The sequence below is a fragment of the Nymphalis io genome, chromosome 5 (genome assembly GCF_905147045.1).
Source record: "Nymphalis io chromosome 5, ilAglIoxx1.1, whole genome shotgun sequence".
Classification (NCBI taxonomy): domain Eukaryota; kingdom Metazoa; phylum Arthropoda; class Insecta; order Lepidoptera; family Nymphalidae; genus Nymphalis; species Nymphalis io.
Window position 1 is genome coordinate 8,888,372 of NC_065892.1, and position 14,519 is coordinate 8,902,890.

At 32.7% G+C, this 14,519-nt stretch overlaps 1 protein-coding gene across 2 annotated transcripts in view; it reads left to right on the forward strand.

The window, feature by feature from the left end:
* The first annotated feature begins 5,824 nt into the window (after positions 1 to 5,824).
* The window catches only part of LOC126768819 (calcium/calmodulin-dependent protein kinase type II alpha chain), a 40,936-nt gene continuing 32,241 nt past the window's right edge, over positions 5,825 to 14,519 (forward strand). For both annotated transcript variants that reach the window (XR_007669274.1, XM_050487163.1), the window contains exon 1: positions 5,825 to 6,049. The gene's annotated coding sequence lies outside the window, so the exon portion shown is untranslated. The remainder of the gene's footprint in view (positions 6,050 to 14,519) is intronic.

Below are 14,519 nucleotides of genomic sequence, written 5' to 3' on the forward strand. Positions count from 1 at the left end.
AATGGCCGCTTAAAATGCATTAAAATTTTTAACAAAATTAAAATTTTAAATGAATGAATTTAGTTTCTTATTGCATAATTTTATTTTAAGTGATAAAAGATTCTTTAAAAATCAATGTTGAATCTCGGGGTAAATAATCAAAAGAAGGTTTAATAAACGTACCTATCTAGTTCTAAGCTCATTAAAATAGGACGTATCCTGGATAAATAGGAGACATGGTAGCCCTACATTAACCTAATTTTAAGGACCCGGTTTACATAAAAACAACACAAATGAGGCTTCTTCAAATTAGATTTATTTATTTGAATTTGTACAATAATATCTTTACTTAATATATTGAACAGCAATAATATAATAATAAATTTTCGTATTTTTTTTTATGAATATGAATGAAAACTACTACTACTTTATATAAATGCGACGTGCATAAATAATTTTCTCAAATATATTTTTTATTTATTTCTCGTTTACTAGCAAACGTATTTGAAGATTATACCATTGCTTAAATTTAAAAAAAAAAAAAAAATTTAAAATTAGCTTTCATTTCCAATATACTTTATGACATGCTATGCCACTGAACTAATAAAGTATTGATGAATTTGACGAAACCTCACGAATATGGCGACGTCAAACAATATAAGGTGACGAATTCTTGCAATAGGTACTAAACACCTAGTACTGTTAACCTCTAGATGTCCTTTGAAGTATTTGTACATTATAAGCAGAGAACATTCATCACTAAAATAAAATTTAATAGCAAAAGATAACAATTTTACATTAAGCGTACTATAATTTAAATCATATTATTTGATAAATAATTTTTTGCTCTCTAAGTATGAATATTTGTTTTTAATGTTTGCATTGAACAAAAAATAAATAAATGTGCTAAAATAAAAAATAAATAAATAATTAAAATTATTGAGATAGTTTTTTTTGGATATATGTATTTTTTTTATCTCAGTAGTGCGTACTGTTTTCATGACGCTTTTTCTAAATATAATTTCAACATAAGATCCCATTGGACAGAATATGTTGACGGAAAGATCGCTAGTACAAACGCGGGCGGAACACCACTGATTTTTCAGTTGCTTAAATTGTATTTTTTTTCCTCGCAGGTGAAGGTTAATTTTATTGTTTCAAATGAAATTCTGCCTTATGTATGTCTACCAACCTGCAGTAGAACAGTGTGGGAGAATAAACTTAAACTAGAAGAGCTACATCCTACTCTAAATTGATGCCTTTTGGGACATTTAGCATTACGTACACATTTGGTTATTACTTCAGTTGTTACGTTTAAATAAATATTTCTATTATTTAATGCGTATTGTTTATTTATTTAATCTACATATTAATTAATACTGGTATTGCACACATCCACATCGATTTATTAAATTGTCTATCTGAAGGTTAAATTCTGAAAAAAAAAAACAATTTGTGAAAATTTACGCGTATGTTGTACATTTCATTTGTTATACATAACAATAAACAATCTACAATAACCTCATGTCAAACAATATAAAAGCCCGGAACTCTGTGGAAAAAGCTCTACCTTAACAAAATAATAATTAAATAAATAGATAAACAAATAAATATTTAATCTCTTTTTATAATAAATCTCTAATATTACAATATTATTATATATTAATTAGAATTAAAATATGAAATGATGTGCGCATAATATGTATTTAAATATTACAAATGTAGGCATCACAGCACAAACCAGTTTAAGTACCTACCTACTTATATAGTAATATTTAACTATATTAAATTAAGAACATTTATCACATTTGATATGTGATAAATGTTCTTAATTTAAATAAGATTTTTTTGAGATTGATTTTATTCTCTTTGTCTATATTTATGAGTAGAATATAAATTACGTAACACATTTATTATAATAATTTTGTTCGTTGAAAAAAGATGTTACACCTTCAAGTAAGTAAGCAATTTTTATTTTCTATTAAGGTTTCCATATTGAATTATCGCACAGAATAAGAAAAATGCCAAAGAAAATTTCCGTCTCGATTCCGTTCGAATGCTGCGAGAGGAAGGCCTTTGAAAAATGGTAATTGCGATGATGCTTTCCAACATAAAATTTTCTCTTTTAAGTTTTGATTTGATTCTCTTAGTTTGTATAACTTAGAAAATTCGAAATATAAGCGATGTATTTGGAAAAAAAATATTTTTGGAATTCTGCAAGACATTTAGCAACGTGGAATTATACACAAGTGTTTTTAATATTAAAATTATAGACAGAACGGGACGTTATCGAAAAATAGAAATCATAACGGTTGCATACATAAGCCTTCCCTCTGGCATCAATGAATAAACAAATATATAATATACAGTAACATGAATAGCCAGCCTATGAAGTGTAATCAAATTATTTATTATTTCACTAGTTACCAATTAAAGCTGTCAACATTTATAATGAACGTTAAATTTTGACTTCAATTTCAATATTTTATAATCAAGTTAGGTACTATTTTATAATGTTAATTTAATTTGTTGGCATAAAAAAATATTATAATAAGAAATATGTAATCCCGGTAAGAGTCTTTCCGAAACAGCGGTAGATTTTATAATTAATAAGCAAAGGTAATGCTTCTTTTACCAATAAAAATCTTGATTTGGTTAATTTTTTTTTTATTGAATAGGAAGGCGGACGAGCATATGGGCCACCTGATGGTAAGTGGTCACCAAACGCCCTTAGACATTGGCATTGTAAGAAATGTTAACCATCACTTACATCACCAATGCGCCACCAACCTTGGGAACTAAGATTTTATGTCCCTTGTGCCTGTAATTACACTGGCTCACTCACCCTTCAAACCGGAACACAACAATACCAAGTACTGATGTTTTGCGGTAGAATATCTGATGAGTGGGTGGTACCTACCCAGACGAGCTTGCAAAAAGCTCTAAAACCAGTAATACCACCACTAATTTAATTGTTCAACTAGTAGCGATTAACCTAAAATGCATTTGTATGTGTAAAACAGTTATAATATTTTCTTAAAATCAATTTCGTCTAGAAATAAATTCATCTTCGCGAATTTATGAGCAGATTTACTAGCGAATATACTACAACGTTAACTTTTACGTCGGAAAGCAACAATATTTTGATTGGAAACAAAATTTAAAATTGAAAATTATATTTTATTGAAATAAAATCCTAATGTCAAAAACTTACATAAAGTACAACAGCTTGTTACAATAATGATAAATATTAAATCATAATTTTGTTTACACATAAAATTATCTTTGGAGTTTTTTTTTTACTTCGAAAACATTTATTAATTATAATATAATATAAATCAGCATTTATCTTCCTTGATGAGTAAGGTTGCACGATATTTCTCTTCCGTAGATCATCCAAATTCGAGCACTGAATTCGAATGGTGCTAGATGATTTTCCACTCTATTCACACACTCGAATGCAGTTGCCAAATGATGGATTTATAAGTTGTATTACTTCTCTTCCCCCCCGACTTCAACGGAGTCCTAAGCCGAGGTCCGGCCTCACAGGAGGCACCCTTAAGACGTCCGTTTCTCTTGAGCCCCTTACGTGGTGTTCAACTCACCCATCCCGCCCGGCGACGCTGTAGAGGCCATTAGGGCCAATAGCAATACACAGTCCGAAAAAAAAGTATTACTTCTGGCAATTTTCAAGTCAAAGCTGCTTCATATTCTTCAAAATTCCTCTTGAATGAGCGGACTTAACTATTATACATAAGAAAATACAATTGACAATATTAAATACTATATACCTGTGACATTTTACGTTATTTGTAAAAAATACATAATATGTATATAAAGGTGCATTGTTTTTATGCATTCGTTACAATGTCGGATTTACCAGCAGTCTGAGTAGGTCTGAGCCTAAAGCGGCAGATTTTTAAAGCGGCAAATTTTGGGAACATTTTCTTAAATAGATTTACAGCTTCATACACAGAACGAAAAAAAATTGTTTGATTGATTTTTGATGTCTTGCAGAAAAATTAAAAATGTATAAATCCGCCACTGGTTCGTTAATGTGTGTTCTTTGAGTTCAGCGTACCTGAAACATATAAAATGATCTATTTAAAAATTTGAAATGGTTTGTGATTATAATCAAGAGTCCGCTGTCTCTTAATAGATCTCAATTGTCGTTTACCCTAAAAGTATAATTACATTACAATACAATTTTGTTGTATTATTTATTACAAATTTTTTATTAAAAAAATCGTCTTTTCTAAGACATAATTAACAAAAACATTTCTTAATTGAGTTAAGACCAAGTCAAACCTACTATGAAGTATATATAATTATTTACATATTTATTAATATTTTTTATACATAGCACTTATCTACATACTAATTATTTATTCATTACAGATATATTTATTGTAAATACGTAAATAAAATGTGATCAAAACGAAAATGTCCGTAAAAATAATGAGGAAAATCACAAAAGACGATAAAGTGTAAAACGGTAAAGCGATTTCAAATATTGCATAAAGCTGAGGGACAAAAAATAAATAAAAGGTACACGTGCCACCGATTGATCGGCGACACGGATGCCAGTCAGCGAGGAAAACGATGAACGCTTTCATTATTTACGTAGAGTCTCGTATAACCTGTCCGAGTATCGATCGACGCGCGCCACGCTCCGCGAACCGTTCCTCTTGCTTAATAATACAGCAAATTACACGAAAACACAATAGTAGTTAATTCTAGTGAATTCATTATATTATCGGAGCATATATTCTTGTCCTATTTATAGTCACCCTTTTACTTAACGATTTTCTAGTAACGATAAATAATTGAGTAGTTTTACATTTTAATCGCATTTGTTACATTGAAACTTCAATAAAAAAATATTATGTAATTGAATTTTTAATTTTTTATTCACGGTGGTAGCGTAATTCTTATTTATGTATGCAATGAAACCGTTTTCATTAGTCCTTGGCTTTCTTGAATTTATTAGATACTGTGTTAGGTGAAACAGAAATTGATTATTCATGAAAGTTCAAAAGTAAAAATCGTGAGAGAGGGAATAGGATTTACAAAATGGATAATTAATTGTATTTGGTAGCCTTATTTTATCTGAAAGATACCCTTACATATATTATATATATAAAAATACGGGGAGTACTTTTATATATCTTTAATATAAAAACAACGATAAAACCTAGAATAAAAACGTTTAGTTAAGGGTCGTTGATATTGTGTAGTTGGGTATGTATTCACAATCGTAAACACGATCTCCAGTCGACTATTCTCTTTGTGTATATAGTGGATACTCGACTGTAGCTATGAAATACGTTTTCTCCCCTCTTAAAGCGTACCTTACATATTTGTATTGATCTAACCTGATATTAAATTTTCAAGAATTGAATACGATAATAGTTTAGTAGAACGAAACTGAAAACGAATTTATCAGCCAATAATAATTCGTATCCTGTTTTATATTCATGAAACTTTGTTCGTTGTCAACACCAACGTTCCAAAAGCAGAGTTCTTAATTGCTTTGAAATAACATTTTTTATAATATTAAAAATAACGTATTTAGTATTTCAGTAAAGTTATACTGTTTACAATTTCCTTTAAATCGCGTATATTTGATTCAAAGCATTATAATTAATTCAGTGGCAATGCAACTAGAGACTCTTGCTATATGATTGTGGAGTGGATCTAATGCGGTTGTCTCACGAACTGTAGCTGTCCTTCCCATTACTTAAAGGCGTGGCTAGCACAATGAACAATAACATCGTGATTTACCTATTACAATAGTACTGTTACTCGTTATTGCTGGAGTAATCATAGCTCCTATAACCGGAGCAAACGTGCGCATCGAGTTAATTATAAAATCTTTTTAAACTTTAAATATTTTCAGCCGATCTTTCCACGCTCATCAAATTATTGTAATTTGCTTTCGTTTCGTTTTCATTACACGTCATTTTACGGAATTTGAATGTTATTTTCGATTATATCTCGAGCGAGGATAACAAAATTGAAGGGCTGAAGTGTGAGTGAAATGCCGTACCTCGTCGTCTATGTGTACAAGGTAAGTTAATACGCACGTTATTATATCATTGCATAACGGAAAGGCATTAGTCCGTTACTACTTATTTTTATAGGATTATTTAACTCACTTGAACACCAACCAAGTTGATTTTATTATTCACAAATGAAAATTTAAAAAAGTTTGATTTATAAAAATCTATCAAACAAAAAAGTATTATTTACTTAAAGTTAAAACGTTTTAAAAAATACAACAACACGGCACTGCACTAGTTGACTCTTAAGTTAGTCGAGGAACTGATGCTGTTCCTGCGGGCATAGTTATTTAAAGGCTGTAGTGGTTCCGGGCGAGGGAACCAGGACAATTGCCTGGTGCATCGCTAGATACCGCATCAGGGACAAAGCCTGTAAGAGGATACTTCCTCTAACAATATCTATTCGTTTGTAGTGTTGTGTCACTTGTTGGATTATGGAGCTGAGATGTATTGTTCACCGTTCATATTATATGTATACTAGCTACCTATCCCGGCTTCGCACGGGTTGCATAATAATACCTGAACATAAAACGTATATATCGTAATATTATGCATATAAATCTATTCGTTTACGTGGCTCGCGCCGCATGATTTTTTTCGACATCTTCAATAATCATCATCATAATCATACGTCTAATCATGAAGCACATCGTCCATTGGTGTGAACTGTAAAAAAATCTGTTCAGTACTTTTTGATATTATTATGTACAGACAGACGTGGCGGGGGTACCTTGTTTTATAATATGTAGTGATATCGAGTTGTTTGTTTCAAAGAAGGAAAAGGTAAACGATTCTTATACAAAAAAATGTTTACCAAAAGAAATATATTTCTTAGACGAATATATTTTCTTCGAATATAATTTACGTTACATACAAAACAATGGTGATTTATAGATTGGACTCTTGTGTCCCTAGTTTGGTTTTAGTGGAGCTAGCAGTGAATATTTATATAATCAAGATCAATAAAACCTATTTTTGTCACCCTCACTTTTGGGGGTACGTATTCCTGGCGAATAGCCGAAATACCCACTAAAGAGTCAGTCGTTCTAGACATGGTAGCAATTTTCACTTGCGCCTACGTCGATACCACCCAGAAGTATTGTTACACTGTCCTATTTATATATATTAAACATGAGAGAACGAAACACCGATTAAAGTAAAATTAACTAATTTTACTTTAATACGATTTTAATTGGTTGATATCAGTCGATGACGCAATAGGGTCCCCTATTGCGTCATCGACTGATATCAACGTTCAATATTTAGTCGGATTTGTAAAGCTATCTTAGATCAGCATTTCAGAAACTGGACGAATCTGGTAGACCAGATTGGTCCAGTTTCTGTCGTGTCGTTCATTTAGTAGACTAAACAAAGTTGGAATATGTTATAAATCGGGAAAGTTTTTATTTCACGTGTAACCTAAACACCCTATTTTTAAAAAGCTCTAGAAAATATATTCAAGTAAAAACAGATTGTATTATGCATAGTGATAGTTGTTATATGCATGCATGCTATTGCATGATATTAGTATCTCTTGACACTTGATGCTGACGTATAGAATCACGCGTTGTACCCGCTATGTATAGAAACTAGGCTGGATCGTGTTTCTTTTCATTCCGAGTGAATTTGTAAAGGAATACGTAGCAATTGCATTTCTAAATTAACTATAACAAATAACATTAGTTTGCTCGTTGCATACATATAACATATTTTTATAAAATAAATAAATAATAATTAAAAATACACCGTATAAGATAGACATAGTTAATACATAATCGCGACTTATAGATCTCCGAATAATTAGATTGATAATATAATATTTTAACGAGATTTCTGTCAAAGACATGAGATTCTCATAATAAATCCATAAAGATGAGAAATCATGAGATGAATCGATCCATGAGAACATATTCTCTAGTCTTTCATGATTTAAGTTTATGGAGAGATAATCATCAAATACTATTTGGACAAGCTATAGAACCTGAGTCGATTCAGTATCTCAACAGTGTTGCTTGAATAGATACTTTTCTCGCAAATGATGTTAACACATTTTCCAAAAGATAACACAAAACACTAGAGTAAATATTTTTGCTTTAATACGCATAATACTTCAACCTACTTTCTTGTATCATACTGCATGCACTTTTTTTAACTAAGTTATCATTATATTTATCATCCTTTTACAAAAAAGTTATAATTGCTTCTCAACTTAACTTACAAAGTAAGAAGACACGACCGTCGTTTTCTGTAAAACTGCGCTGATAAACTTGTTCAGACTTCTATGTAAAGGTGAGGACTATATTGCGCAAAAAGTAATAGAAGTGACATTCATTGCTTGGGCTCACTCTGTAAATAGGTTGGTGAAACTTCACTAAGGAATGGTACAGCTATTTAATAAAGTAAACGTCCAAGTCGACGAAAGTTGGTGTTCTATTTGAGAAAAAAGTTTGGCAAACACAAACATACATGTTAAGAACATATAGAATAACAGATATATATTGTACCGCTAAACAGCAATACTTAAAATTGTTATGTTCCGGTGTGAAGGGCGAGTGAGCCAGTGTAACATTAGGCACTAGGGACATAACATCTTACAATTAGTTCCCAAGGTTGGTGGCATATTGGCAAAAAAATGTTTTATCTATCTGAAAAAAAAACAAGTCGAGATTTATATTGCTTGAATTACTATAATGGAATATCTAATACATAAATAAGGTTTCCAGTGTTAATCGATACGACCTTTTGTTTCAACGAGAATTAAATTGGAAGTGTTCAAGTTTAATCAGTAGCACGTTTCTGTTGAACAAAGTGATCACAATGGGTCCTTAGTAAACATCCCTTATTTTATTGACATTGATTTCTATCTGAATGGCTATATACCAATATAGTAGTTATTTAACACTTTACCACATGAAAAGTTAGTATTGTTGGCCCGGATTTGAATCCGCAATTTTCGTTTAAGAGCCAGGTTTTACTCTCTATTATATATTATATAAATTGGCTTTAAGGAATGCTTATATTATAAATGCGAAAGTGAGTGTGTTTGTTACGCTTTCTTATCTTAACTATTTAACCGATCATCATAATTTTTTGCATACACGTTGTCAGGGGTGCAGAATAGGGTATAAGGTACCGTACTACCCCTACCCTCCTAATCACACGCGGGCGATGCGAGTGATAATTATAAATATAAAAACATAAAACAAATTTAGGTTTTCGTTTATAATTCTTCGAACAATTGAATTGGAAATTTACATCGCTAGGTCAGCAATGAAAATTTTTAATTGTTAATTTAGAAAGGTATTTTATACAATAAAATATTTATATATATTATTATATAAATCAATATATGGCCATAGATATATAAAATTTACACAATGAACGTTGGGCGCATTAGTTTTAATTAGATGTTGTTCTCTCGTTTTTAATAGGCGAGGCTTGTAAACATTAAAAGAGCACCGTTGAAGTTTGCTTCAAAACGTGCAGAAATTAATTAATGTAAACTCTACGTTTGCCAAAGTAGGTTGTTGTAGAATAATTCTTGCAGAGCCGTAAACAGAGCGTATATTTAGATTTTAGAGTGAGAATTATAAAAGAACTGTAGTTAGCTTATCGTTAGTTTGTTATATTCTTCATTCGTTCAATTAATTTTTTTCTTTATCATATATAATAAATATTTCGATATCAAATATTCAGCCCCTGTATGATATATAGGAGTACAAAATTTAATAAGTGGAATCTAAACGACGTGTAACGACGATAATGAAACCCTTATTATAATGAGGGTATTTCATATTTATTGAAAACGTTAACATTTCGAATTATATGTAGGTAGTACATTACCTAAGCTCAAGTGTAATTTATTACGAAATATAAGCAATATCTTATTATTACCTTCACATTAGGAATTTAGCAATAAATTTTAATTCTTAACAGCGAAGATTTTATCATCTCGTTGAGGACCCTAAACTGCATTTAAGAATTACATCTGTGGGTACATACCTACCTGTTCTTTTTGCACGATTCTTTTGTCTCAAATAATCTGATTACGAATGACAATTGATTACTATCACTTTTCTCTTTCTCATGTGTAAGATCAAAAAGGATAGCAAATATTTAATTTAGTCCTGCAAAAACAGCTTAGTGATTGTCCAAACTATTTACCGTATTATCGAAATAAAAATAAGTTTTCATTTATCCAATATATACATAAATTAATATTCGTTCAAAGGGTGTCAAATGGAACGTTGATAAATGCACCCGGACATTTTGTTAATGTACAAATTAAAACTACAAACAACTAAGCGACGAAATCAAGCAGGCTTCATCAACTAGATATTGATTACTTATAACGAGAATAAATATTTTGTTCTCTACAAATTAAGACAATAGATGATATATTTATTGAGACAATTAAACAAGGTCGAGTCAATAACAAATATAAATGATGAGATCCTTCAATATAATTTTCTGGAGTAGACTATCCGGCCTCCGAAGAATTGGTAAACAAAACAATAACATATTACGTCATTCATAACTCCTCTTAGAACAACATGAAGATATTGTATAAGTAGTTGTTATTTATTATTATTTAATCAAGGGAAACAGTGTGACAAATGGGTAACGTTATGGTAAGTGTTTACCACACCCTTAGAAACTTGCGCTGTAAGAAATTCCTAACACCGCTAGGACAGTGACGACATGTCAACTAAGATTTTACGAGTACATAGGCAAATAATGAGCAAAAATAGTACAAGTTCCAGTGTTGTTTGACGGTAGACTAAATTATGAGAGGGTAGTACCTTAACTAGCTTAAAGTTGTCTAGGTTTCTTAGAATACTTATTATGTTTTATTAGTCTCGTATGTTTAGAGTTAACAGCATCTTCAGTTTTTACACATAAAAACCTTCGATCTTTGATTGAAAAAACAGTTTCATCTTTAGAAAAAGATTCTTATAATATCAGTGAAAATGTAATAACAGAAATTAATGAACGAGAATTAAGAAGTAAAAATGTAATACTTGTTGGAATTCCGGAACAAGTTGCAACCAATAAAAATGAAAAAATAGAGAAAGATAAGACAAAAGTAAGCAAAGCCTTAAAAAGAATTATTACAGAGTCTCCAGAACCAGAAAGAATCTTCCGGGTTGGAAAATATAATCCTAAATATAACCGTCCTATTAAAATAATATTTAAATCAAAAGAAACAAAATTAACCTTATTACGCAAGAGGAAAAGTCTAACTGATTTAAAAATATATTCTGATCAGACACTTTTACATAAACAATTAGAAGACTTAAAAAAAAAAACTTAAATTCGAACACGACAAAGGCAATAAGCATCTTATTATAAAATATATAAAAGGAGTTCCTAAAATCATTGATTCTGCACCAAAAAGCTAAGAAAATTAGAAGCTAATCAAAACAATAAATATATTTCACCTTTAGATAACATTATCTCCTACCAGATTACTGATTCTTATGAGTGTCCTAAGTAGCAAAAAATCTATTAGATTTTATTTATACAAATGCTCGGAGCCTTGTTAAGTGAACCAAATTAGATGAACTAAAATGTGTAATTCAGTCATTTAGAAATCCTCTGGATGTAATTGTTATGACGAAAACGTGGATTAAATCAAACTATGAAGCTAATAGACTCCAAATAACAGTTTATGTATACTATTTCAATCGCCGGTGTGATGCACGAGTTTACGGAGTTTCTTTTTTTATGCAGAAGAACCTAAATCATTATTTAATCGAAGAAAACTGCTTGGATGACAATCATTACCTCTGGGTACATTTTAAGAGTCATTCTCTGGACATCGGAGTTATATACAGAAAACCAACATTGACAAATGCTAAAAACTTTCTCGACACTTATGCCAGCTGCATCACAGGAAGAGAGGAATCGTCTTTGGAGACTTCAACTTTAACCTTTCAAGCACAGATAACTTGACTTTGTCCTACAAAAAATATCTTCTATTAAATATGATGCAGTTAATTATAGCGAGATGTACAAAATAATGGAAAGTAAACAAAGTGACATAAAAAATTACTACGAGTATTAAGAAAAGTAAAATAACCAAAACTAAAATATTGAACCCACCTAGACCAGAATTAATAAATAATGAAATTGCAAATAAAATAAATCAACGGAACATTCTACGAACTAGTTACAAAAATAATCCTCATGATGAAAAATGTAAAGAACTTTTTATAAAAAATCGAAATGAAGTTACTCTAAAAATACAAGAAACAAAAAGTAATTTCTATATTCGTGCCTTTAATAATTGCAAGAACAAACCTAAAAAAATGCAAAATTTAATAATCAGTCAACAATAATAAACATAAGGAAATCGTAGCTCCAAACAAACTTCAAATATTGGACAAATGTGTAACGGACATATCTGTGAATGCTTCAACGACTTTTTATTCAAATGTAGGTTCGGCGTTAGCTAATCAAATCCCTAAACATTATCACAGTAATAATTCGATATATTGTAAGCCTTCATCTAAAACAACCACGCTAACCCAACTTACACCGACTACAGAAAGCGAAGTAGCTGGGATCATAGGGAAGTTACATTCCAATACTAGTTCAGGAATAGATGGCATATCTACTAAATCTCTAAAATGTATTTCAAACTTAGTAGTTGAAGTAATTACTAGCTGTATCAAAAAACCTTAAAGATGGAACATTTCCATATAGACTCAAAATCGCCAGTCACGCCAATATTTAAGACAGGCAGTCAATCCGATCCAAATAATTATCGGTTATATCGTCACTCCACCTAGCTGGAGAGCGTCCTAGGCTACGTTTGCCAAAGCGTGGTCTCCACTCCAGAACGTGTCTACTCCAACGGTCATCGGTTCTACGATATATGTGTCCAGCCCACTGCCACTTCAGCTTACTAATCCTTTGGGCTATGTCGATAACCTTGGTTCTCTGTCGGATCACCACATTTGGGATTCGATCCTTCAGAGAAACGCACTGTCAGTGTCCACGTCTCGGCTCCGTAGGTCATAACCGGTAAGACGCACTTGAAGACTTTTGTCTTTAAGCATTGCGGTATTCGTGACGAAAAGACTTGACCGAGTTTTCTATACGCTGCCCAGCCCAGCCGTACTCTTCTTCGTGCTTCCCCCTCGAAGTTGTTTCGACCCAACTGCAAAGTTTGCCCAAGGTACACATACTCCTGAACAACTTCGAGAGGAACTCCGTTAAGAGCTATTGGTTCCGGACTGACGTGTTCGTTAAACATTATCTTGGTTTTTTCCAAGTTCATCCGGAGTCCAATTCGAGCAGAAGAATCAGCCAGGCTGCTCAGCATATATTGCATGTCCTGCACGGTTTCTGCCACGATGACGATATCGTCTGCAAATCTCAAGTGCGAAAGGTACTCGCCGTTTATGTTTATGCCTCGCCCTTCCCAGTGCAGCGTCTTGAACATATCCTCTAATGCATTAGTGAACAATTTCGGTGAAATGACATCCCCTTGTCTCACTCCTCGATGCAAGAGGATAGGGTCAGACTGCTGATTCTGTACTTTGACGATCATAACAGCAGCGTCATGCAGGCCTTTCAGCACTTGGATGTATCGCCAATCGATTTGGCACCGTTGTAAGGACTCCAGAACAGACCAGGTCTCAATAGAGTCAAAAGCCTTCTCATAGTCCACAAATGCTAAGCACAGGGGCTGATTATACTCTTCGGTCTTCTGTATAATCTGCCGCACTGTGTAAATGTGGTCTATGGTTCCGTACCCTCTTCGAAATCCGGCCTGTTCCGGGGGCTGAAACTCGTCAAGTCTACGCGCGAGACGATTCGTGATGACTCTAGAAAACAGCTTATAGACATGGCTCAAGAGGGAAATAGGTCTGTAGTTCTTCACAAAGGTTTTGTCTCCCTTTTTGAAGAACATTACGACAACACTCTTGCTCCATGCCTTTGGAGTTCTCCCCGAGAATATGACAGAATTAAATATTCGTTGGAGCTGCGCTAGTAAAGGTTTTCCAGCTGCCTTTAGTACCGTAACCGTAACCGTAACAGCCTGTGAATATCCCACTGCTGGGCTAAAGGCCTCCTCTCCTCTTTTTGAGGAGAAGGTTTGGAGCTTATTCCACCACGCTGCTCCAATGCGGGTTGGTAGAATTCACATGTGGCAGAACTTCAGTGAAATTAGACACATGCAGGTTTCCTCACGATGTTTTCCTTCACCGTAAAGCACGAGATGAATTATAATCACAAATTAAGCACATGAAAATTCAGTGGTGCTTGCCCGGGTTTGAACCCACGATCGTCGGTTAAGATTCACGCGTTCTTACCACAGGGCCATCTCGGCTGCCTTTAGTAGCTCCGTCGTAATTCCATCTTCCCCGGGGGGGCCATCACGATTTCGTCTTGGCTTACTTCTGGCAACTCTTCTGTGAAGGGGGCTAAAGTGGCTCTAGGATCCCCAGGGTCGGGTTGAGGACGAGG